General features: G+C 46.4%; 1 pseudogene; it reads left to right on the forward strand.

The window, feature by feature from the left end:
* LOC120840598 lies at nt 1–27,991 on the forward strand (annotated as a pseudogene).

The following is a 27,991-nucleotide window of genomic DNA, read 5'->3' on the forward strand; positions in this document are numbered from 1 at the left end:
ATGTGTGGTCATCGGTTCGTGGAGTCTGTGGGGGGGGTCTTGATCCGCGTTGTTCAGCATCCCACCGCTGCCATCCAGCTGTTATGAGTCGACGCCCAGCCTGGTCTCTCGGGTAGCATGGCCATCTCGCTGGCGTCCAACCTTTCTCGCGAACGACGTCCCAGCCAGACAGTCGGGGTAACAGATCGGGAAAACTTAACAGGACAGAAAACTAATTTATTTACATGGGTATATCGTTTAGCATATTGGCAAAAGGAGCGCGCTGAATGGGCAGCGAACAGGTCCTTATATAAGAAAATCGGGGTTCTGGAGCTGCCGTGCCATTGGTTGGTTAACGCCGCATTCCAAAGTTGGCCTCGACGTCAGCCTCCTCCTCTCGGCCCCGATGTTCGGTCGTTGTTCTTCTCCGAATTGAGGGCGACTAGTAGGCGCTTGTCTTGTATGCGGTAGACGCAGACACAACAGACTGCCCATCTGTTCAGGTTGGGATTCTGTCTGGCGTCCCCGTGGAATGCAGACGCCTCCGCGGAATGCAGACGCCGTAGACAGAACACACCGACGGCAACGTCGGTTCTGATGCCCTTGAGCCGAGGCCCGAGAGAAACGCTTCTCCGGTTTCGGTCGAACGTGCAAAAAGGGTTCGGATCGCACGCCAACCGTCTTGACGTTCGCTTGGTCGTCGTCCGCACCGGAATGCAAGGTCGATCCTCACAAGCACAGGGAGATGGACACGGGTCATAACAGCGTCGATCCTCACAAGCACAGGGAGATGGACACGGGTCATAACAGGGTACTCCCTTTCTGAAGCTGATCGCGCAGTCAGCTTTCTCTGCTTAGTGTCGTCTTTTGCGAAAAAAGGTACATTAGAGTCAATGCCTTTTGGTCAGTGATGCAATAGGCGCACCAGCATTTCCAATGAAAGAGCAATTCTAATATTTCCAAACAACCATCATAATAAAGATTTCTTCTTTCGCCACCCCTCTGTGTATCTGTAGAGATGGCCTTTATGAGTTTAGAACATTTCCTGATGAACTTCTTCCCCCCGCCGGGTCAAAATTATCCAAAAACAAAACAAAAGCCGGACCTTGCCGCGAAGAATGCCAAACAATCACTCAATGAATCAATGCTTAAGAACTCCTTAATCAAGAAAGATACCGGGTTAAGCAAAATGCTGCAGCTTGCTGTCCAGAGAATAAAATAATAAAAAAAAAAACGTGAGCGACGACCTTTGTTTTGCAGACATATACAGGGACTAATTTTAAATGGAGCAAACATTTTCTTCGTTATTCTTTAAAGAGTTTTACTTAGATGCTGTATCGACCATGTATTTAAAGGGAAGCTGAAGCGGTTCTGTATTTGAATAAATACACCTAAATGCTCTTTATTTGGCCCCTGGATCACAAACATCGAGATTTTTTTTTTTTTTTTTCATCGAGGCTCCGGAAAATTATTTTCAAATTATCCAAGTATCGCTGAAGCCGCTCTTTCCCGGACTGTAACGTTATAAAATGAGTTTCCTGAATTTCCGCTCTTGCGCATTGTCACAGAAACCGGCTGTTCTAGAAACCGACGGGGGTCGTGCTGACGTCTGCGGAAGAATAATGGTCAGTGAAGTAAACGACCGCCTTCGGCGGATGAGCTCGCAGCCAGGCGCGTGTCAGGTTACGCAGGGAGCGCTTCGTTGAAGCGACCGCATGTTCGGTGTTTCTTCGTATACACAACCTAGAGTGGTTTTGGGGGGTACACAGGTCTCTGCAGCCCCAGATTTACGAGGCGAGCTGGCGGCTGGCTGTTTGAACGTGTTTTTCGTCAGCGCTCGAATTGCCTGGCGGGCCTTAGTGTTTAGAAGAACCCTGCTTTAGGGTCAGGGGTCAGACCGAGGGGGCAACAACCTACCGTGGGAACAAAGAGAGTGCGGGAACCGCGGGGTCGCCAGGACTGACAGTGCGAGAGAGAACTCTAAGGCAGACGGACGCATCGCGACGTCGAGGGATGCGGCGAGACCCTGTCGACGGCCCCACGCCAGGCACCGGACGAAGCTTCCAGTGAGTGTGCGACCGCAAAAAGTGGGCGTGCGGGGCCAGTGAGCCACGCCCACGGTGTGCCAAGCCACCCGCCGGAATTTCTCCACCTCGGACGGACCGCGCAGGGAGACGCCAGCACCTCTACGCCAGATGAGACTTTTTTTTCTTTGCACTCACCTATTCTCCTATTTTAGTTTACCATTTGGACTCTCTTAAACTTAGTATTTTTCTAGTGCTGTCTAGGCAACCCCAAGCATGAAATTGTAAACCGTTATACTGTGTGTACCTGTGCTTCTGCCGTTTGATGTGTACGTGATTTTTGCATACTATATAGCGCCGAATTATCTACCCTATCCCTTTCAAATTAAACGTCATTTATATATCCGACACACGCCTCCGTCTCTCTTCATTGGTAAGACTCCACCAGAGCGTGGCCCTATCGCTCGGTCAGCGGTCCCCTTCTTTCACATCGTTACTCGGGAGGCCTACCGCCTTCCTGTGACACGCATCTTCAGCGCCTATCAAAACTATGCACGCGCACTCTTGCTATTTTCAGAAAGGTCAGGAAAAAGTTCCGAGGACACCTAAGCACTTCTTATGGGTTGTGAATGCGAAAGCATCAATGTCGTTCTTTCGCTGCCCTAGTTCGTCTGCGGCGTACTGGTGAGCACGGCAACGTTTCGGCACTGCCGAGGCAGCGGCCGACGGTCGAACGCGCGCTCTTGTGAGATGCCGCGCCGCGCTGAGCTCGGCCGCACAACCTCTGTGGAGTTAGCCCGGGTGAGCTCCGGGGCCTGGCCCGCACCGCCGCACCTCGCCAGGCCGCTGTGTGCGCTGCGCCGCCATGGAGAGGGCTTTTTTGGTGGCTTTTTTTGTTACTTCGCCGCACGAAAGCCAAGGGAGCCTCGTTCCTTGATGACGCGTGCCAGCCAATAGGAGCATAATCCATCAGATATTGGTTTTCCTTCGCTCCTTTTGGAGAAGGTGCGCATCCACTATTGGCACTCTCCCCCCCCCCCCCCTTATATTATTCACAACGCTTACACACACACCTTTTGGGGAGGTGAATTTAGCTGCCGTTTGGCGTGGCTTTTTGCGTGGCTTCAAAGCTGGGATGCTTCCGATCGCGACTTCAATCCGCTCTATTGGAACAGGGGAAGTTAGCTGCCGTTTGGAGCGGCTTCAAATCTGATGATGTCGGCTCGCTCCATAGGACAGTTATTGCTTTCGCACTGAAAGACGTCCCAACTGGTGTCAGTGCGGAGGAATATACATGGCAAGCCTGCAGTTGCACGCGGTGCCCACACGAGCGACACGCACTCGGCCGCCGAAATACCCTTTGATGACGTAGCGATTGGTCGGCGGTTCTTCGTGTTTTCTCGCGCTTAGTTAGATCTTCGGGAAAAACGAACATGGTATTCACACTCAGAGGGATAAAAATACTCTAGAACTCACCTCTCAATCGTTTTTTTTTTTCCAAAGACCTCTTCACCTTTTTTTTTTTTTTTTAAAGGGCTCGGTGGACATTAGCTGAGGTAATACTCGTCATGGTAAGATGACTAATTAGCTAGCACCCGTTAACTTGTATTTATTAGTTTTAGGGGTCATGTTGCAATTGCAGCATTAGCGGCAATTACAATTAGAGGCCAGACCGATCAAAAGAATTTGAAAAACGTAATCGTTTGCTGTATATTCACTGATCAATTATTACGTTTCCCTAACCCGATTTAAATATTGCGCGCAAAAAGAGAGTCGCGAGTCCTGACCAAATTGACGCCTAGAAGAATGACGTAGTTCTTTAAGTGACGCCATCACTTCTGCCGTCGGCGCATCCACCAAGGAAACGCTGCCGAGATAGTTATGACATGATTGAAACATCGAAAAAATCGTAAGGGTGCAGGCGAGCTGGTCAATATTAACCATGTTGAATTAACCTGAGACTGGGGTAAAGAAGAAACATCAAAACGTAGACGTCGTCCTGTCTATTTTCTGTCCCTTCTACGTTTCGATGTTTCTTCTCTACCCCAGTCTCAGGTTAATTCAACATGGGTAATGATTGCAACCCCTACGTTCGTTAATTTAAGCGGCGTTGGATACGTTAAGTAGAGACTCGGAGTCATGACTCGAATCACTCCTTCCACTAACGCGCCACGCGCACTTCCGGGGCTCGTGACTCGAGTCCTACTCCGGAGCTCCGTCCTCGTATTTGGGGCTCGTGGAGTCAGAAAGTTCTACTTCCAACGGAGAGGCGTAGTTACGTTTCCCGACCCGACGTCCGCCGGGTGTGAGCAATCTTGTGATTCCGTTGTTTTCGTTATTAGATTACATTTCCTGGTTCGTCTGAAATTTTTCGGCGGACTTGATGGCACAGGTACGGAAGTCGAGCTCGGCACCCAACGCGATTTATATAGAGATGCCATCCCGCGATGAAGCCAGTATGTGTTGTTACTTTCCTGTTGTGCCCACTGGTGCCCCAGGCGTGCAAGCACGTGCAACGTGCGCGTGAAGATAGCTTTGCCAAGCTTGGAATCGCACTGGCTTTCCCGCACGAGCAGAGACATGGCTGCGGCCAGTAATCTTGCATATGGTGTGCCTGAAGGGGAGGTGTGACGATCGGGCTTGCGAAAGTGAGTCAGTGAGTCAGCATGAGGAGCTGTAAGGGATTAAAGAGGGCGAACAGCCATCAATAAGTCGATAGCGACGCTATCCTCCACTACACGCAAGGTAAAAAAAGTATCACAAAGAAGAAAAACAACCCAGAACCAACAGCCACCGAACGCTCATGCCCCGCCCTTATGTAGCCCTAGCGGACCGAACCAGATGTCAAAGTTCCAGAATTATCCATTATCTCAAGCAAAGTTACAGGTGATTTTCTGAAAATTTCAATAGAAAAACGAGGCCCCTCTTCGCCCGTTTTCGGTAAAGGACGCCATACAGCTGCATGTATTAAAGAGGTGGGACCAGTGGATGCGTTGACTAGGGCACACCAGCTCGAGCCACGTAGAGCGAAAGCTCGCGCTGCAGAAGCCAGGGATCTTGGGTTCATACTTTCCGAAGATGTGCGGTGCCCCCAGCGTCTGCTTTACGGAATGTGATGTTCAGATGTACAGCACGTGAAATTACCCAAGGAGCAAAGACGAAGCTTACATTGGTTCAAAAGTTCGTGATTTCAGAACGCAGAGAAGGCGGAGGGACAGCAAAACAGAGTATGTGAGCGTGTTCTGAGCTGCTAAGGATAAAAAAGAATGAATGGTGCAGCTGCCTGGATATACGAAATGTTCCAGCTGGTATGATCGTTCATCCAAACAGCCCCACAAGTCACCTCGTTGAAAGATATCCTGGGATTTTCCGGAGAGGTCTATTTCCACCCCTGCCCGTTTCGATCTAAATGAGCATCGTACCGGAGTGCGGTCGTGTATCACTACTGCGTGGTGCACGTTAAAGACCCCAGGATTGCGGTTGTACCACACTGGCTAAATTGCACATCTGCGGAACGTCCCCCAAAACACTTACAAACTAATACCCCTGTCAGACGGGCGCGTTAAATGACATTTAAGCAAAATGACATTACAGCTCAGCCAATCCGCGTGCTTAATACACCACGCTGCACGTGCACACGCCACGTGCAGAACCAGCATCACGAGTTGATTCGCCGAGCGGTGAATGACATTCAATCAAAATGACATTTACTTTCCCGTCTGACAGGGGTATAAAATAACTTGCAGAAAAAGAAATTCAATGGAAATTGCAGCAACTTATCTCGGAAATGTCTATACCTAGTGACATTGTTGTGGTAAAATTTGAAGTCGGAACTTCGAGTACAAAGAAAATACGAAAACAAAAAGGGATTTTTTATTCTAAAGCCCCTCGATATGTTTGCGATTATCTTGCAAGTAGCGCCAAATGCGCCAATGCAGGAGTCCCATGCTTCGAGCGGCTTTTACGAGCAAGTGGCGGCGCAGCACTGAAATGAGTGTCCCTTGGAAGCAAATGGTGGCGGAGCACCCGCTCGTGGCACCTGCCTCGTGCGTTTCCACAACAATGGTAGGCGGTATTTGAAAGCGTGAGTTTTATCAAGGAACTAATTTATTCAAGGGCGGAGCGGCAGCTGTTGGGGAGACACCGAACGACGGCAATGTTTCTTTGCTTTATCCAAAGTAGGCGTTAAAGATTCACTGGAGGCTGACTAAACGCACCGAGCGAAAAAAGTGCGCTTCTATCCGAGTTCAAATGCGAAAGCATGAACTGTCCATTGAGCAAACCGACTTCATCAGCTTTAAAGCCCCGCGCCATACGGCACCTAAATTCCCCCGAAGTGAAGCCGATTTCTGATGGATAGGCTCCCATTGGCTGGCGCGGTTTATCAAGGAACGAGGCTTCCATTGGCTCTCGTGAGGCGTAGTTCCGAAAACCTTCACCAGAGAAGCCCTCACCATGGCGGCGCAGCACACGCAGCGTCCCGGCCGCCGGTAACGGGCAGTTTTGCATATTCCAATAGGATGGGGCCCCTCCCCACTATGCAACCTATGTGAGAGCCTGGCTCAACCGCAAGTTTCTCTCAAAATGAAAGGGCCGCGGCTCTCCGAACATGTCTTGGCCTCCTCGGTCTCCAGACGGTACCCCTTGCGATTTTTTTTTTTGTCTGGGTGTACGTGAAGGTTGCGTGCACGCCCGGCGATCGCGGACCGTCCCGTAGCTAAAAGAACATATAATCGAAGCGTTCCAGACCATCATTGATGAAATGCGGGAGCTGGTCTTCCAGGACTACGAGAGGAGGTGGTAAGATGTATCAAAGTCAGCGGCGGGGACGTCGAACTGGGAGACTAACGGTTTGTTTTTATTCCTGCGAATGTATGTGTGGATAAATGAGACATTTGACCGCAACTACGAAGACCGTAGTTAAGATTTTAACGGCTGTTTTCAAAGACACCAAATCGCGTCTTTTTCGGGCACACTCCTGGCTGCCTTTCGTGTCTCATTCAGATGTCAAACTGCGAAAGCAGACAGTGCACAAAACGAGAACTGTCGCAGACGAAGGTACGCTAGTTTAGGAACAGTATCTAACGGTTTTCTTTATTAATATTTATGGCGTGACACTTTTCTCATTGTGAAACCTAACTGAAAAATCAACACAACTTTATTTTGGCTAATATCCTGTGCAACCAGAAAGTCCGAGGACGCCTAAGCACTTTTTATGGGTTGTGAATGCGAAAGCATGAATGCCCTTCTTCCGCTCCCTTAGTTCGTCTGCGGCGAAGTGGCGTGCACGGCCACGTTTCGGCACTGCCGAAGTAGCGGCCGACGGCCGAGTGCGCGCTCTCGTGAAGTGGTCGCGCCGCGCAGAGATCGGCCGTACAACCTCTCCGGAGTTTGCACGAGCGGGTTCTGCCGCCACTTTCTCAACCACTTTAATGCTCTCGTAAGAACTTTAAAGTGGTTGAGAAAGTGAGTTGGAAAAAGGTTAAACAGAGGGCTATCCAGTTGTGTGAAGGTCTTAACAGACTTAGGGTCTCAGTCCAGAGGGAAACGGGTCTCCGCCTGAGTTTGTTTTTTACGGTGATGTCACATAAGAGTCGATTCCATTTAGGGCCATTGTGGCAAACGGGTGGCAACCTGGTTGACTTGTTTGAATCAAAGGGGTGTCAAACTTGTCGATCCATTTTAAATCAAACGTGATTATGGTATACAGGACCCGGTTTGCAACGCTACCCGTTTGATATGGGTGCCCGTCGGATACGGGTGCCCGTTGGATACGAATGCCCGTTTGATACGGGTGCCGGTTGGATACGGGTGCCCGTTGGATACAAGTGCCCGTTCGACCTGGCACGTGACCCCACATTTGAACGAGCCATTCGGATTGGCAAAATATTCGCTAGCCCTAAATGGGTCTCGTCTGAAAAGTGGTTATCTTAAACTTACTTAAGACGTCCCGAAACTCATAAGCCTATTTATAACAAGGAGGAAACCAGTAGAAATATTAACGGTGTTATTAACGGTGTTAGTAACGCCGCCGCTCGACGTTGACGAATGGACGCCGCTTCTCGTTGCCGTAGTTCAGGGTCTGCCGCTCGCTTCAAGCGTTTGCGCTCAGCGTCGCGTGCCCTTCGCTGCGCAGCTTTGTCTTCAATGGACGTAGCGTTGCTGTAAGTTTGTGGGGTGGTGCTGACGCTTGCTTGCGCCAACCCACTAACTGACGGGACTGTTGCTTCCATCACACTTCATCGGAAGAACGGAGTGAAGTGGAGTCAACAGCGGGTGAACTGAACGCACGCAGCGCGCTACCGCTGCTTATATTCACACTTGAAGGAGAGGGGACTAGAGGAGGAGAGTTGCGCATGCGCGCGCGGTGTGAGTAGAAGCGAACGCACGCAAAGTGCACGCAGCTGGTAGAGAGAGAGAGAGCGGAGAGAGTAACGCGCAGCTGTTGGAGAAAGGGAAGGAGGAGAGTTGCGCATGCGTAGTGTGAGTGCGGACTACGACGCCGACGCCGCGGGACATAGACCCGAGCAAAACATGCTCCGCATCTAAAAATGTTCACGCGCAGGTGCTTGCAAATGGGCACGCAAACAGGCACAAAAGATTGTTTTCAATTCACCAAGGAGTTTATTACAACTTATTTCGTAGACAAGTACAAACGTGCAAGCGATTTGTGAAATGTTAAGAGGCACTCTAAGCTTTTATACAACTGAGAGGATTGCAAAGCAAACAAGAACCGAGGTACTTATAGACTATAATGGCAGACGTTCAGGGAAATTATTCTCCCGGCTGCCGCGAGAATAGACGCTGCATAATTCTATAGGTAATGTGGAAGAGTACGTGTAGAACCGCCAATCGTTGACAACAAGTAGGTTGCAGTGCACCTACCATAATAATAGCGCACTTGAAAGATGTAATTTAAGATATATGTCGACACGGTCAAAGCAGTACAACCACACAAACAGAAAAACTAGAAGGCTCTGAAGTTTCAGCACGATGCGGCACTCAAGCTGTCAGTTGCCGAACCCAACCAAACCGCAAGAATTCATGACTTCCTGAAGAACCTCTTGTTGCCGATATACGCGTAGGGCTTTTCGAACACTTATAGCTTTGGTGCACTTCCAGTACGTTGTCGAGAGACATCCTATTAAGACTGCATGCAGGGAAAGGCGACAGATCGAAGCAAGTAGGACGAACGATGTTCGAACTGCAATGGACAACAAGCAGACAAAGGAAAAAAGCGCGTGTTAGCGCGGGCGCTTCCAAATCTCGGAGGCTATCCTTATCAGCGTGTAGCCTGCCCTCCTCTCCCTCGGCTCACGTGACAGAGCTGATCAGAGAGGAGGAAGGGGGCGAGGTCAAGGGGCAGGACACCTGGACACCGCCTCACCCTCTCCTCAGGCATTCCTCCACGACACGTTTGCGTCGTGGAGAGTAATCGCGCCAATTTCAGCACGCTCGAACGCTGGAAATGGCGCCGGCCAGAAGCTCGGCTTGCTCCCGAGCGAAAAAATCACCGAGCGCGAGCTCGTAATTTGACTGCTGCAACGGCGGGCGTGCTCTCGCAATGCTCGATATTCTTGCAGCCACGCGTTCGCGCGCTACCTTCGCTGAGTCTTGAATTGAGGTAAAACAAAATCTAGAAGCATTTTTTTTTTCACGCGGTCGCGTCTTTTGCGAGAGAGATTCGAGCTGAAAAAGCAAATTGAGGCAACGAAGAATACCAAAGTTTTAAAGCTCTTTAAAAAATATCGGTTCGCAAAATCTCACGCTTACGTCACAAAAAAAAAAAAAAATTGCTTATTGCAGTTTCAGTTGAAGCGAACATAAGGGCAATCAAAATTTAAATATAATGATATAATTACTTGCATTACGCGAACGATTATAAATCGATGAAGCGACACTCCCGGCTTTCCGGAGACAGCCTGCCACGGCTGAAATAGGCGCGCGCATACCGCCGATCTGTCCGTTTAGTATTAAACGGGCTCCGGAGTGTCGTTTGATTAAACCGGTACAGTTCGCCGGTCACCAGTCACCCGTCTGTGCAACATGGTCACCGGTTTAAGCAAACGTGTTACAACTTTGCCCAAACGAGTGGCCCATTTGCCCAGACGAGTGACCCGTTTGCCAAAGGAGTGACGACCTGTTTGCCGAAATAGGTGACCGTTATTTCTCATACGAGGGACCCTTTGAGCCATACGGGCGACCCCTTTGGCAAACTGGTGACCGGTATGGCTAAACTGTTACCGGTATGGACCCGTTTATTTTCATATAGGCGCCAAATGGTTTTTTTTTTTCAGTAGGGTACGCACAGACTTAAAAGGGCAGCATAGCGACAAGGAGTCCCCGCGGTGTTTTCTGCGCCTTCAAAACTGGGGCGTCTATGTGCTAAGGTTGAGAGGGGTCGTCCGTAAAAACTCGGCCGTGGTCAGAAGCACAAGAAGGCGTTTGTGTCGTGCGCGGTCGGCGTTATGTACAAAATTGAGTTGTCCTGTGGGAGAGTGTACTTTGGCCAATCAGGAAGGTGCATCAATGATAGGCTCAGAGAACACGCGCTTACGATAAAATCTTCACCTTCGGATAATTAGGCCATTCATTGTGATAGATGTGGGTGCTCCCTCCTTTGGTAAATATGACGATTGTCGCTCGGCACAGTCAGTAGGTGACTCGTGAATATCAGAGGCCTATTACATTTCTAGGTATCAGGATGAGTGCATCAATGCTCCCTCGATGGCGCTCTTGGATAGTAAATCATGTTCTTGAAGAGCTGTGACACGTGCCCTTGGGCGATGGTCCGATGTATGTTTGTATATGTTTTTATGCCAGTAGGTGGTTTCCAGAAATAGACCAGTATTCAGTCAGTGCTCGGTCTGTGTGTTCCTCGTTCTTTGTCCTCCGCACTTTTGGCGCTCTTTTCTTCTTCGTAACTAAGATCTCTTCCTCTGGCATCTTGAGGTACGAGTCTCTCGTCACCACTGAGCCGAAAAAGAACGGCCCGACGACACCCTCTCGCATATACCGCACCACACGACGACTTTCGGCGACTGAACAGCATGTTTAGTCGACAAGTGCGGGTTCGTGCCAGACCACAACCTGCAGTTCTGCTTGTTGACCCGGACGTCGAGATGGAAAACAGACTCCTTCTTGAACAAGCGGAAACGCAGACGGCTGGGGTTTGCCTGAATCAGCACCAGCTCGTCCTCACAAAACTGCACTCGTCATGCATAATCTTCGGTGTCAGTTCGTGCTGGAGCTGCGCTTTGAACGGGTACATTTGCCAGCGAAGCACCCGCCACAAGAAGCACCGGCTTACGCGGAGCCAAGGGTTTCCCCAGGAATTGAAATTAGGGGAGGGGGGGGGGGGGGGGGGGGGGGGGGAGTAGGGGGTAGGCAGTCTAAATTTTTAGGGGGAATGGGGTTAGGGGGGGGGGGGGGGGGGTGAGGCATTGAAATTACAGGAGTCGTTGCGAATTAAGGGGGTGCCTTCAAAAAAACAAGGGGGGATGTACACCCTCCCTAAGGGGTGTGTAGGGGAATCACTGCGCTGAGCTGACGAGCACCACGCCTGATCGAGAGGTGGCGCTCCGCTTCGAAAGCGTCGAAAGCGGCTTGCGGCTGTCTTTGTTTCGGCGACGTCTCTACACGGTTTGGAGGTTTGTTTTTCACGCCTGCGTCTTGAGCAAACCTTGTCAAACCTTGCTAATAGTGGGCTGATAGGGCGCTCTTCTGCTGAAGGCGTCCTAGCATCGTTCGCACTTCCTTCAATGAGCTTCCTGTCTGTGTATACCAGAGAACCACCTGGAACCCCTTCTTAGAGCTGTTGTAGCATGGTGACGCGTTGAACCAAAGAATAGAAAAAGAAACGGCGATAAGAAATCAAGTTAACGCACTGAGGCAAAGGCGCGAACGTCAAACCACGAAAGCAGGCGATGCAAGCACCGTCGGACCTGTCTGTTTTTTCTGTTACTTCTGCTCTTCAAAAAAAAACCCCGTCTCAGGGTAAACGACGAAACGGTTGACTTCCACCAGCTAGCCTGTACTTTGACTCTTTTCACGAAACAAGAGCCGCCGCGGACGAATGTACGTTATTTCTGAAGCAGCATTTGGCGGTTTCATATATTAATGTTTATGGCGTGGCACTTTCTGCACTGTGAAACTTAACTGAAAAGCCAAACAGCACCATTTTCGGCGAATATTCCGCGCAAACAAAAGTTCGGATAAAAGCGCGCTTTTTCGCTCGGCGCGTCCAGTCAGCGTCAAGTGAATCTGTAGCGCCATCTCTGGATAAGGCAAAGAAACATGGCCGTTGTTCGGTGTCTCCTCGACAGCTGCCGCTCCACCGTTGAATAATTTAAAGCCCTTCTATCATTGGAAAAGTGGCGCCGTTCATTGGTTGTAGAAATGCTCGAGACACCTGACGCGCGCCACTTCTTTTTAAGAACGTGGCGTCTGAAATTGAGCTCAGTGCTGCGATGTGCCGCCATCATCTTCCCCAGGGCTGCGCGTTGCACGAGCCTCGTGCATCGACGCACCTTGCACTACTTTTGAAACAGAAGGAACTTTAGAATAAATCAGTTTCCATTTTCTTATTTTCTTTGTACTCTGAGTACCAAATTGAAATTTGAGAACAATGTGACCAGTCAAAGACATTTTCGAGAAAATCTGCTACAAGATCCGTCAAAGTCCTGACTTTTGTGAGTCATTTTAACGTGTAAATATTTTTTTTTTCCTTTGCGGGACAACCTGTACATTTTGGACTATGGTTAGACGCGCTTAAAAGACGAAGACAAGAGAGAAGACAAACGCGGGCGCTACTTGTAACTGTATTTGAAAAGGAAGATAGAACTATACATATACAGTATATATACAAGGTGTATCCACCCCACCCCCCTCTTCCCCCCTTCCCCCCCCCCCCCCCCCCCCAAAAAAAAAAAAAAGAAGAAAGAAGAAGATATTTTGAGGGGTTTCTTCACCTCAAAATGAAACCATCGTGGAACACTCATTTTCCGCCCAAAAGAGCGCTAGAGGTTCGAACCAGATGCCAGAGTTTCAGCATAAACTGATATCTTATTCGAAAGTTGTTAGTGATTTTCTGAAACTTTCAATGGGAAAATTGTAGCCGACGGAGAACTTAAATACATGGAACTCTGTGGCGCAAAAAAAACGAAATTGAACAAATATGAGCCCAATGTTCCGATTGAAATTTTCAGAAAATCACGTAACTTTTGAATAAGAGATCGGTTCGTGCTGACACTTTGGCACCTCCTTCGGACCTCTAGCGCTGACTTTGGGCAGAGAATGAGCGTTCGGCGATGCGTAGTTCATTTTTGCGCTGAAATAACACGAAATTTTTTAAGGGAATTCAGGCTACGCACATAGGCTACGCATGCGGAGGGATGCACGCCCTTTCAAGTCTTCTGCATACATTTGTGAAAAAAAAATGAAAGTCCGTACCATCTCCCCCTCTTCCTCCTCCCTCCTCCTCCTCCCCTCCTTTCCTCCTCATTGTCCTCCCCTCCTCCTTTCCTCCTTCTCTCCTCCTCCCGCTGAATTTGGTCATGGCTCGATTAACTCTCCCAGCTTTCTGTCCGAAGTGAGCCTTAGAGTTCCACGTGTGCCCACATGGCTTCAATCATCTTTTTATATAGCTCGACATTTTAGCCGCTTAAACACGATCCAAAGATCGACTGAGTGTTATAACTGCTATTCTGCTACAATTGATATTTTTAACTCATGCGGGAGCAACTTTGGAAATGCTGTTCGAAATTTCCTCTTGCAAGAAAAGGGCTGATCAGTTTAAGGGTTGCTCTTTGTCAGTACGATATCCAAATATTTGCTTTCTGAACTCACGCCTGGTGATGTCTCTGTTCTGTGCTCTTGATTTGCTTTGCTGATTTGAGTGTCTTTCGTACTTGTTAATATTTTTATTCTAAGACTGGGGAACTACGCTCCCCTTCTGCACTCGTGAGTATGTTTGTTTGTATGTATGTGTTTTTGCTCTTTTTCTTTAAGTGTGCCTGCACTATGACTGATTGGTTGTTCCTGGACGATATAATGAAAACTGATTGATTGATTAATTGTGATAATTACAAAACAAAATCAGCAGTCATTACTCACAAGTTACCAGACCACCAATATGTTGCATGTTACCTAGAATTCCCTAATGATACGCCGCCTACAGTTTTTAACAAGATTCATCGGGTTGAAATTGTTAAGGCCGGTTCTCACATGCAGCGATGCGCTGATGTAGCGCTCCTCACGTGCCGTCAGCTACTTATCGACTGCCATGAGCAACAGTATTGACGGTGCGATACAAACCTGGTGAACGCTCCCATCAGCACGCGCTTAGCGCGAGGTCAGCGCTATGCTTTTAGCGCTCCGCGGCCTGTTTGAACAGGCCCAACTTTGTCTCCAATTACGGCTGGAATGCTTTTCAGCAATTTGTTAAACCTTCCGATATTTACTCCCGTTTTGTACAGCTATATAAGGAGTTTTAGGAATCCTCAAAGAGAGTTATTTTTTCGCAAACAACAGAATTTAAATCTACGTTGGTTAAATATGGATATATTATCTGCTATACAACTTAAAGAAATAGCTAGGAGGTGAAGCCGCCGCCCACCTCGTAACTCAAGCCTTCATGTTGAATTCAGAATTCTCCGAAACAGAGTAAGAGCACTTATTCGCTAGGCTAAGCGTCATTATTTTCAAAAACAGTTCTACGCATCAAAGTCCAATTTTGCCAGATCTTGGTCATTTATTAATGAACTACGCGGTGTCGCATCCCCTGGCTTACAAGCTGACACTTTTAGCGACTTTTTTTTGGACCCGATTCCCTCCCTACGGCGAATAACTTCAACAACTTTTTCGACATATTTTTAAACAAAGCCAGACGAAGTACAACACCTCCCAGCCTTTTACCCCGCTCTAAATTGACTTCTGCATTTCTTCCACTCATACATTGATCGAGCTGGACTCTATAATATCATCAAACCTAGAAAATCACCAGAGTATGATAGAATGCACCGCTTCCACCTCCTAAGAGATTTTAGACACACGCAAGACACACTTCTCCCGTTCAACGTAATAATAGAGTCGGGTCCCGTCAGTATCAAAAACCGCCATTATTAAATTCCTTTTCAAGGGAGGCAGACATGTTCAGGCTTAGAAATACCGATCAATATCTATTTCCCCGTGTCTTGCTCAAATCTTGGAGAAGTAGATTTATTTAATTATGTCTTCGTATAACGAAAAAAAAACACATAATATCGTAATCTCATAATGATTTTATGCCAAGACGTGGGACACAACCTCTACTTGAAGCTCGATCAGGTGACTTAAGTATTATTTTTGATCACAACTTATTTATGTGCGCTTGCTTTTTAGATGTCAGTAAGGCATTTGACACGGTGTTCTATTCTATTTTGCTTCAAAAACTTTCTTCTATCGGTTTCCGGGGACCATTCTTATCTCTGTTAACCAATTTCCTCCAATGTCGATCGAAGCTTGTTTCCATCAATGGCATGCAGTGCATCAACGTTTCCTACAAGCGGAGGTTCCACCGGGTTCAGTTTTTTCACCATTATTTTTCAATATTTATGTCAATGACATCAGATTATCTGTTCAAAAACTGTACAATTTAAGAATATACGGATGATACTCTTCTGCTGGCTAGCCATATCGCATGCCCAAGAGCAATGAACTGGTTTGCAAACAATATCATGAATATAAATATTTTGAAAACTCGTCTGTTCTTACCACCCCCTTAAAGTTGTTGACCTAAATATTCCCTTCTTATACACCTTTCCAAAAAACACTCGACCCCAGGGGCAACCAACCGTTTTCGAGCCCAGTCACTGAGTTTGAGGCTAGACTCTCACCGGCGTCCCTCCTAGCCCTAACCGAGTGGACTGTGATTTCAATAAGCGCAGCCTGCGTAGGCGCAGTTTCAAACGCTGCTGGCGGCTAAATTCTCGTCTTTTCTCGCTATATTTAGTGTTTCATGGTACGTGTATTTTCCCGAGGGCATTGAGAGAGCATCGTGTCACATTTAAAAAAAACAAAAAAAAGCAAAAAAAAAAAAACTTATCTATTTTTGTTGGGTACGCGTGCGACAGAACGAATGCGTATGGAATGTATCGTTCTAGCTATTTTTTTTTTTCTTACGATAAGTTTTGACGGCGCCGCGGGATTCGCCGCATGTGAAACGACAAAGCGCTTTGCTATCAAAAATAAATTGCAACAGAAGAAGGCCGAAAGGCATGCATTTTTCACGCTCACAAATGACGTGTTTACCGATGGACAGGACACGGATATACAACTAAGGAAGTGTTAACATTCGAGCAATATATCGTACGAACCACAGGATGCAGCGTTATCCGAAAAGAATTTATTTGAGAAAGATCTCAAATAACACAGTCACAGTCGACGACAGTCACATCTTGACGATCGGACGGAATCCTAGATGACTTCGTTTTGGGGCACGTTTTGGGGAGAGCTTCTTTTTTTCACAACCGCACCAAGGCAAAGAAACGAACGCGACTGACCCGTTTCTCACCCCAACCCGGACAACTATTTTTGGAGATGACTGCGGATTCTACGCGGATTATCTCTGGGAGGGGGGAGAACAATGTTCGCAAAATCGCGTCGAGGGTCGTTCGACGTCCTTCACCTCCTTCGTTTCCCGTGAATGTTGAGCAGAAAAGCTTGAATGGCAGGCACTTAACAGCCTTATTTCTCACAGTGGAAGATAACACAAAAAGGGTACGCAGCACGCATAAAAAAAAATTGAGTGGAAACTTTCAAGAGAGGCGAGAAAACGTCGAATTCAAAACCGCAAAAATGTAGGTAGAGAACCGCGCTGAGCGGGTCTTCACAGTCCCAGAGAGCGGCAGAAAATTTCTAGCTGATAGAGGGCGCGAGAGTCCCGCCAGCCGCATCAGCATCAGCAACATGGCGGCGGCCTAGGAGCGTTTTTTGGAAAGGTGTATAGTCGGCAGCCTTTCCTTGGCGCTGCTATAGTCTACAACACTCTACGGCAGGTCGCAATCTCTGCACGAATCGCACGCGACCGTTACACTGATATCTAGGTGTTGAGTCAGCCGAGGTTGGTTTCCCAACGGAAGACGGCCTCCAGTTCCTGTTGTGAATGGACTGACCCGCCGTTAAACGATTTGTTCATCACTGTCAATGTCAACTACGTCGGTGCCTCGCCTGGTGGAAAAGCCGCAGCATCTCCTTGCATTGAAGCAGTCGGCAGCCTTTCCTCGGCGCTGCCATAATCTGCAACTTTTTACGGCAGATGAGCGTAGTTTTTATCTGTACACTGTGCCTATGATGTACTGCCGCTGACTGCAAAAATGTCCCTCCCTGCTGTTCTTCTTTTAGTCCTACGTTCTGTTCACCATGGCCACAGGTGATTGTATTGTATACTCCAACTCAGTGCCTGGCGACGGTCACTTTCTTACGTTCTCAGAATACTCCTTCCCTTACCACATAGGCCACTCATGCTCAGGGGTGGCGTTGAGCACGTTTTAGAGCGCAGCTCTTAAGGCCCTGTTATACTCCGACGTAACGCGCGCGCAAGCGAACGCTGGCCGAAGTCGGCTACGTCACGTCAGTCACGCCGCGCGCGTCAAAACTTCGCACTCTCTAGACTCCGGCGGCCCCGGCGACTTCCGCGGCGCGCGTCGGTAGGCCGCCAGCGCGGCGCATGCGCAGGATCTGGCTACGAGGGCGCGTTTCCTGCGAGTGCGCCATTTCCGGTTTCTTTTAGACGAGAATTCTCGCGCTTCTTGAGCGCCGAGTTCGAGCGATGGCGTGGACGTACCTTGCACGACGAAAACTCGGGCTTGCACTGTTGGTGCACCGCCTGCGCCGCAAGCGTAGGCGGTCAATGTACATGCGGTACATCTTTGACGAGCGCACGGTCTACGGTACTCAAGCTTCCTCGAGTCGTAGACACACGGGTGACGACGAGTTCCCTCGATGAGCTTCTCGACCGACCGAGTCCGATTCTTCAAACATGACGCCACACGGAGTGGTGCTCCTGTCGTCTGCGACGCCTGCTGGGAGCCGGCGCGTGATGCATCCTGGTCCGGCGTCGCCGGCGCGGCCGGCGCGGAATACCGCATGCTCCATTTTGGCGTCGAGGCGGTCAGGCTGCGTCCAACGCCGCCGGTCGCGTCGGTTACGCCATGACGCCGGAGTATAGAGCGTCGGGTTTTCGCCGACGTGACGTCGCTGTGACGCGCTCGCACGCCCGCACGCGTTACGTCGGAGTATAACAGGGCCTTTAGGGGCCCGTTTCCGGCTTGAGCGGCGTCGCCGTCGACGTCGCCATCGGCGTCGGCGTCGCCGTCGGCGTAACCGCGCGGTGCATTATGGGTAAATTTCCCCGCTAAATCTAGCGGAAAAATTTCCCCGCTAAATCTAGCGGACACATTTCCCCGCTAGATCTAGCAGAAAACTTTCTCCGCTAAATCTAGCGCAAAAACTTCCCCGCTAAATCTCGCGGAAAATATTCCCCGCTAAATCTAGCGGAAAAATTTATCGCTAAATCTAGCGGGAAAAATTCCCCGCTAAATCTAGCAGAAAAATTTCCGCGCTAAATCTAGTGGAAAAATTTCCCCGATAAATCTCCCCGCTAAATCTAGCGGAAAAAATTTCCCTCTAATTCTAGCGGAAAAAATTCCCCGCTAAGCCTAGCGAAAAAATTTTTCCGTTAAACCTAGCGGAAAAATTTCCCCGCTAAATCTAGCGGAAAAAATTCCCGGCTAAATCTAGTGGAAAAATTTTTTCTGGGGGGTCACGTGACCCCTTACGGTCACGTGACCCCCCCCCCCCCCCCGAGGTCACGCGACACCCCCCCCCCCCCCCCGCCCCGAGAACAGGTGACCCTCAGTACCCTTCCCTCCTCCTCCTCAAGGGCTGCGCTCCAATTCGGTGCTACAGGGAGTTGTTAACGGCTTTCATTTTTTTGGTTATGGGACAAAATAAGCGAAAAAATGGCGCTATCGGGCTTGCAGGGCGAAGGAAAGGAGGACAGGCTCGGTCTCAGTTTCGAATGAGGACTGTTCTCAGCAGGATCTAGTTCTAGACCTAGTTCTCTCAAGTATACGCGACACTAGATCACCTACTCATTTTGCAAGAGAAAGTCGACTCCCTCCTATAGGTACATGCTAAAATTGATGATCTGTTAACCTTGAAAACGACGTTTCAAGAGCTCAAGGCGTTTGTTAATGAGTTGAAATAATCCGTTAACTCAGCACACTACGACGAATTACTGACCAACTCCGTAACATTAAAACATGAATCCAAGCCACTGAAGATTGAGGTGATCCAACTTAGAAGCACGGCATCTCAGAATACTGGTCGCATTACTCAGACGCAGGACGCAGACGCAGGCTAAGCAGCATACCCGTTCGCCTGACCTTGAAATTCACGGTTTGAAAGTGACACCAAACGAAGATCTCAAAGGGACCGTAGAAGATCTTGCTGATAAGCTGGCTTTTAGCCCTTTTCAACTTTCCGACATCCTTTTCATTCACAGACTACATGAAAAGCCGGACAATGTTCCCCCTGTTTTAATCAGGTTCACAACCGCATCAGTTCGTGAGAAATGAACTATCGCCCGTGGCAGGCTTCGCGCACCCGCAGAAAGAAATGTACTGCCTAAGCTGAACTTTAATGAAAACCTAACGCAACACAACAGAAATCTGTTTTGGAAAGCTCGAACTTTTGGAAAACAAAGGAACTTCAAATTTATTTGGGTCGGAAACAGAAAGATCTTGGCTAAGCGGATAGAAGGGGCTACCCCCTGAAAATAAGTTGTGAATCTCATCTTGAAAGGATGAAGTAACTGCAATGACTGTACAGTTAATCGAGAGTCCCGACTTTTACTTCATCAAAACTGTACTAGATTTAACCCTGGGTAGTGTCTTCACAGCTTTTCATGTAAATATATAAAGCCTCAGGAAATACTGGAAACAATTCCTGATTACTGTTGAAGATCTTGGCGATCATCTGGATGCCTTTGTTTTAATAGAAACGGATATACCTGACATAAGTTTGGACCCGTACAGAATTAGTGTTTACAATGAGATTTTTTTTAATCGATCCTCGGGCAAGGAAGGTGGAATTGGGATCTTTATAAGGGATGATTGGACGATCACAGCGGTACCGGTTTACTTCAGTCATGCTGAAGCTAAGGCTTTCGAGCTTTGCAGGGCTGGGTTTGTAGTGTCCTTGCGAGCACCATTAACATCGACTATTCTGGGGTTATCAACGCCATTGACAATCAAAACATTTCCTCAAGCTCGGGCGACGAGCTCATCAACTCAAAAATACTAAAAAATTCAAAGCATGCGTCATCTCTGTTTTACCTGAGATTTTTCGTGAATCATTTTCGTCTGGTAACGTCACTCTTGACTGGCAGATTAGCCATGTCATCACCATACATCAGTCCGGAAACCGAAATTCACCTTCAAATTACCGTCCTATATCACTGACAAGCATTTGTTCAAAAATCTTTGAGCATATTATATTTTCTTATGTCATTAGATATATCGAATCTAATAACCTTCTAACCGTAAATCAACACGGATTTCGAAAAGAATTATTATCCGAAAGCCCAACTCCTCGAATTTGTACATAACATTCATTTTAATTTGGAATATGAACAATAAACCGACGCCATCTTCCCTGCTTTTTCGAAGGCGTTTGTCAGAGTACTTCATAACCGCCTTATAATGAAACTTCACCAATTAAAAATGAACGACTTATAATTGCTGGAATTTTTTAAATTTCTTTCATATCAATGTCAATATACCGTTGCTAATAACCCAGTGTAATCTAACTCTAGCGTAACGTGCGGCGTTCCCCAGGGAAGCGTGCTCGGACTTTTTTTTTAATCTACAGTAATGATCTCCCTCTTTGGGTTTCTTCCACAACCCGCCTTTTTGCAGATGACTGCGTAATCTACTGCACCATTTCGTGTGCCAAGGACCACTCATTCCTTCAAACTGCCTTGTCATCCCTTGCACATTGGTGTAATAATTGGTAGATATTATTGAACCTAGATAAATGCATTGTACTCACATTCTCACGTCTTTCGTCACCGTCTTCTTATAACCATAGCGTTAACGATATTTCACTAGATTAATCCTCATCTTATAAATATCTTGACCTTCGCATAACCAGCGATATAACATGTATCACCCAAGTCAATATCATCGTTTCTAAGGCAGCCAGCAGACTTGGTTTTCTGCGACGGAACTTAAGACTTAGCCCTCCCCCCCCCCCCCCCCCCCCCCCCCCCGCACACACACAATATAAAGCGAATTGCATATCTATCCTTAGTGCGTCCAAAACTAGAGTATGTGGCATCCATTTGTTCTCCGTGGCAAAGTAATCTTATTCCCCTGTCAGACGTACACCTCAAGTGACATTTACCCGAAATGACACTCAGTGTAAATGTCATTTAGGCGGTGTCACACGGCACCTCAAATGACATTTGACTTGAATGACATTCGAGCTCAACTGAGTTCTCCCAAACTCACTTACGGCTCGTAAATCTGTAGTGTCGTCAGCAGCGGCCAGCACAAGTTCCGTGAATTAAAATAAAACTTTATAAATAATATAAATACAATTGAAAACAGTGCTCGTAGTGATTTTTCTGAGAAAAAAATTCCTGTGACGTGTATATCTCGCACACCTTTTGCGATATATTTGTTTAATATACTCGCGGTCTCAGTTGCCCAGTAGGATCCCTGAACTGTCCGTTGTCTGCTCGCTCCTCTGCTCGCTCGTTTTCCTCGGTTTGTTTTGCTTTCCCATTCCTTTTGTCATTTATCATTTTCATCTTCTATTTCTTTTGTTACATTTTATCATATTTTTGTAGTCTTTTATCATTTTGTTGTATATATGTGTAGTCTTTTTGTCGTACGTATATATTTTACTGTGTTTTAAGTTGTTTTAAGAGCGCGCGTGAAATACACCCTGTCGAACCACGCGTCGCGAGGAGCTCCCAGAAGACCTGGACGTTGATCCGGCTCTGGGAGGGCTGGATAGAAGACCCCCGACGCGCCAAGCGTAACGGAGGCGCTTACGAGGGGATTTCGGAGGAGCTGCACCGTTGCGGTATCGTGATTGCCAAAAACCAGGTCCAACACAAGATAGACAATTTAACCAACATGTACCGGAAAGATAATTTTAAAGTTGCTTGCAACCTGAGGGCAGTATGAGCCAGGGCGAAAAATAAAAATTAAGATGACTTAGATCGTTGTTTAAATCATGATTTAAATCGTGATGAAAATATCCCAGTTAAAAGTTCCCATTAAATGCCATTGGAATTCTAATTGGCTTTAACTGGAACCAATTGATTTTAGTGGGTTCTAACTTTAAGCACACTGGCCAATGGGTTTCACCAATTGGAATTATTTTTCCAGTTGGAATTTGAATGGGTTATAAATGGTTCCCATTGGCAGTGACCAATCGGTTGTCCAAAAAACCGATTGGTAAAAATAAGAAAATTCCAATTGGAGTTTCATGGGAATTTTCAACTGGGATTAGACGGACTTTACTATGATGATTTAAATGAACCCTTTTCCGAAAAGAAATATGTCCCAAAATATTTTTATTTACGGTCTATGATGTGATTTTTTCTATATGCAATTGTATTTAAATAAAGACATCAAACAAGAACGATTTATATCAGGCTGAACATGATCACGGTGCTCTTGTGAAAAAATCGGAGCGTTGAGCTGGATTTCTACTTTCCACTTCGTTAGTCAGTTACGCAACGAATGACCTATTGCAAGAAAATTTCAGAACGCAAGAGAAAGGAAACGAAAACTAGAATAGTAATATCTTATTGAAAGCAATGAAAATGCGAAAGAAAAATAAACAGGCTTTTTCACTAACTATAACACAGATCAACTTTGTTTCTTCTATGGTGCGGTTGAAGGGTTGTTAATGTATGAGTAATTGAAATATACGGTGATTCTTCTGTATTGTGTTCAGCGATCGGACGAAGTGATCAATCAATCAACCATGTTTAAAATATATATCTAATGATATATATTTTGCCACTTCCGTCGCAGAGGATTTTTCCCCTGCCACTCGTCTTGCTAGAAGAAAGCTGCTCGAATTCGCTAAGGCTCATACACAGTCTTTTAGTCTACGCTACAACAAAGTGTTTTTGACGACAAATGTTTTTTTTACTGCGCGGCCAGCGATGCCATTTGTGAGGTCTGCGATTTTATCACGCCGAGCGCGAGTTCCATTCGTCTTAATGCTGACCCTGTGGTTGGTTTGTCAACGTCATCACAATAACATAACCTGATACGGAACAACTCCAGTCCTTATCTTTCAGTGCTTTTCATCAACATTCGAAGTGATCTTCGCATTCGTGATGACTTGTCTTCAGCCATCGATTCTTCACTCGCCGACATTGTTGTACACACTGAAACTTGGCTATCTAGTGTTGTACGTGACAGCGAAATTTTTTCTTGGGGGAAACATTTCTCTTTTTATCGATGCGATAGGCTATCTAGGCGTGATGGTGGTGTCATAATCGCGGTAAATGATAGCATTGAGTCTTTTCTTGTCAACATTGTTACATCTCTTGAGTTTATTGGCGTGCGTTTGCGTTTTAGCCATAAACAGGTTATTTTGTGCGCGTGCTACCCTCCTCCCAATGCCGCAGCAAACGTTTTTGTAGATTTACACGATGCTCTGAATACAATTTGTACAAGGTTTCCTGCCTTGCCTTTGCTTCTTTTGGCCGATTTTAATCTCCCAGGCGTTGACTGGTCTGGTATATATCCTACCATGTCTTCAAATCCTGCTGCGTGTTCCTAGTTTTTGAGTCTCTGCTCCGATTTTTCGTTAACGCAGATAGTTACTAGGCCGACTCGTGTTACGGCAACGTCTGAGAACGTACTGGACCTTATTCTTTCTACTGCGCCTGACCTTGCATCCTCTCTTACGTATTTACCTGCCATCAGCGATCCCCCCACTGTTTACTTCACTTTCACCTAAGCGCTCCTGTATCTGCCTTTACAAAAGTGAAGAATAACTCTTTTCTTGATTATGGCAGAGCTGATTTTGAGGCTATAAACAGCAATTTGGCGCTATTCCTTGACTTTTTCCTATCCAATTTTTTTTAATGCTCTGTCGAGGTTAATTGGACAATGTTCGAAAATAAAGTCAATTCCCTTATCAATTCTTACGTCCCACGTCGCTTTCTTACTAATAACTCCACGTCCCCATGGTTTAATAGTGCCTTGAAAAGACTTTCAAATAAAAACAAACGCCTGTTCCGCACTGCTAAGCGTGCAGACACTGTTGAGCGCTGGGCGGTTTGCCACAACGCTGAAAATTTATACAGAAATTCAATTAAGGACGTTAAACAAACTTTCTTCGGCCAAACCTCGCCCCGTCTGTTATCAACTAGTGTCAAAATGTTTTGGAGCGTTATTAATGGCAAGACAGACAAGGTTATTTTCCTTTATGACTCTGATGGCATTTTTATGTTTAACGATGACTCTGCAAAAGCCCTCAATGAGGAGTTTGTACAATCGTTTTCTAGGGATGTAAGCTGTTCCCTTGTTACTTACCCTAATTATGATTTCTTTCCCATGGACCCGCTTGTGTTTGAATTTGATGTGATTGTTAAGCTGATTGTCAACCTCAAAGTGTCTTCATCATATGGTATTGGTAATATTAGTACTATGTTTCTAAAGAATACTAAAATGTACAGTGCAATTTTTCTTACTAAGATTTTTGAGCAATGTATCCTTACTGGTGTCCTTCCTGAAGATTGGAAAACTGGCAAGGTGGTTTCACTTTATAAATCAGGCGACAAACACTGCCCCGACAATTATAGACCCATTTCCATAAGCAGTACTCCTTGTAAAATGTTAGAGCATATTATTTATTCACATCTTGTTAAATATCTCCAATCCGACTCTTTTTTCTCGTCCTCACAGCATGGCTTTTGTAAATGTCTTGTGAAACACAACTTCTCGTCTTTACTAACGATTTATTTTCATTACTCGATCATGGATCCCAGGTTGACTGTATTTTTCTTGATTTCTACAAACCATTTGATAAAGTTTCTCACCAACTACTACTCTTCAAGCTTAGCAAACTCAACCTTGACCCTCAGATACTAACTTGGATTGAGCGTTTTCTTATTAATCGTTCTCAGTTCGTTCATGTAAATAACTCTAATTCTTCAGTGTCTTCTGTTACTTCTGGCGTCCCTCAAGGCTCCATTCTAGGTCCTTTGTTATTCCTCATTTACATCAATGACTTGCCGTTGTATGTCTCATCATCGCTTAGTTTGTTCGCGGATGACGGCGTTATTTATCGTAAGATTACTAATGATTCTGACTCTCTCCTTCTTCAAAACGACTTAAATGCTATTCTTGATTGGTGCAAGCTGTGGTCCATGACACTTAACACTAAAAAAATATAAAAAAATGAAAGTATCTCGCCGTAACCTTTCGCATTTTATCTATCATCTTGATAACGTTTGTTTAGAATGTGTGACTTCATATAAATACCTCGGTGTGCGTATAACTTCTCACCTCGCCTGGCATATTCATATTAACCACATCATTGCTAATGCCAATTCTATGTTAGGCTACCTAAAACACAACTTTTCTCTAGCGCCAGTTTCTCTAAACTAATATTATTTAAATCTTTGGTCCGCTCAATATTAGAGTGCGCAGCTTCAATCTGGGATCTTGGTCAGACGACGCTTACTTATCATCTCGAGTAAGTTCAGAACCTCGGCGCTCGTTTCATACTTAATAATTATCACCGGACAGCTAGTGTATCCTCCATGAAATCTCTTCTCTTCTTGCCACTGCTTTCTTTGCGCCGTAAGTATTCTCGTCTATGTCTTTCCTATAAAATATACAATTCTAACCCCATTCCTAAAGAGAATCTCTCCCTCGTCCCACCTTACGTTTCTCCACGGATTGATCATCAGTATAAAGTCGGCATTCCTCATTCTCGAACCTCAGCCTATCACGATTCTTTCATTCCGAGGACATCATCAGAGTGGAACCACCCTTCCGGCGTCATTAATACTATTACCCTCGTTAGATGTGTTTAAAAGTGCTGTTACTAATTATTTTTGCGAAAGTGACCCGTGACCTATCATGTCTTCTATTACTCCTCTTTTTTTTTTTTCACTCACTCCCCTCTATAACGCCCCCAGGGCCTTGAGGGTATGTGAATTAATAAATAAATAAAGAATCATTATCTGCGAGCTTCAGTCACTTAAATAAAATTAATTTGATTCCGATCCAATAAAACCTTTTTTTTTGTTCAAACAGCATGAACCAACACACTTAAAACAAGTGGCAAGATGGAGGACTACTAGATCGCATTAAATGTCATTTTATAAGTCCCCTAATTTGATGTGGGACAATCTCGTATCATTCAAATGCTAAAGTGCCACTGCTTTTGGTTATATATGTAAGCACAATATAGCCAGTAGCATAATTGTTTAACCTCTTTATTCTGAGAATGTTCCAGAAAATTGTTTGTTATACAGAGTGTTGCACATACATCAATACCTTTGCCATAAAGTTGCCACTCACTGCAATTCCATTTTTCAGAAAACATCTGAGGGAGGGGACCACCACGGGGTCCGGCGCGTTGAAGTGACCGTTCTTCTGGGACCTTCACCGACTGTTGGGGTCCCTTACCCTGAATGGCACGGCCCAGGTGGATGAGAGCTTGGCACCCAACCATAGCACATCGTCACCAGTGAAAGTAGGTTTGGTGGTTCCTCTTATAAAAAAGTTTTTGCATTTGTGGAAAATAAATAATTTCGATGTAAAAGTGGTAGCCCGAGCAGACTCCACCGAGCTAATCGAGGTGCTCCTCTGCTTTGGCTGCTTTTTCGACAAGCCGATGTAAAGCGAGGAAGCTTTACACGCGTGCGACAGTGCAATGCGGTAAAGCTTGATGCGAGAGCTTCAGTTCAAGTAGAGCATTGTGGCTGTTTTAAAAATTCGGGGTTCTGCCAGACTATGGCTATACTGTAAAAAAGGTGCATACTATAGATAAGGCGCCTACCTTACCTTGGGCACTTCCTGTTTTTCTGCTCTCGGACGTAAAAGTCGTCCTTTTTATGTTTTTGCAAATATCTTCAACTGTTTTGTGGGTGCCTGCTCAATATTTTATGCTACACTCCTTTCCATGCGCAGTGTACAATGCTGTCAAAGGTACTGGCACGAGAGCTTGGCTATATCGAATATTTAATTTTCACAAAAGCATGTTCAAATGAATCGGTACTAGATGTCCTGTGCTCGTGCCAGTATCCTTGAGAGCGTTGAATGCTGTCTCTGAAACAGAGTATATATCTATAGCACGTATGCTCACTGACGCATAAAACTACGCTAGCAATACCTTGCATCGTGATTCTCAACTACAAAGCATTCATACACAGGGTTGGAGTTCTGTTACTTTTGAATACCCCTTGTATAATGGCTTTGAGTGGCACGTAACAGCTTGCTGCAGGCTCTTGTAGCTTAACAGGAAAAACTAATTGTGCGGTATTCCTCTCAGTTGCTTTCAGACATGCAAGAGAAAAGCATGGTTGACACGGAGTACTTCGAAGAGCCCATGAAAGAACCAGGAGAGGAGGAGCACGGCGAGGAAAGCCAAGTTGCCAGGACCCCCGCCACTGCAAGTGTCAGGAGGTGAGGCTCAGCAGCATCAATGTCACAAGCAAAGTGCCGTCGAGGCCACAAAAAAGGAAGTGGCCACCAGCTCCGAACACCACGTACATCAAAACGGGGATCAAGGAACAGGGGCTATTTAGGCAGAGTTTTTAGGCTTCCAGAGAGAGAGAGTTCGGCCTGCGCGAGCGGGAAATCGTCCTAGAGGAAACCGTCATCAATGTGCAGCAGGAGCTTGCGACTGCGTTGATGACCTTCATGAATAAAAATGCCGCAGAAACTGCCATGTAA

Source organism: Ixodes scapularis, unplaced genomic scaffold (genome assembly GCF_016920785.2).
Source record: "Ixodes scapularis isolate PalLabHiFi unplaced genomic scaffold, ASM1692078v2 PGA_scaffold3__209_contigs__length_174095766, whole genome shotgun sequence".
Classification (NCBI taxonomy): Eukaryota; Metazoa; Arthropoda; class Arachnida; order Ixodida; family Ixodidae; genus Ixodes; species Ixodes scapularis.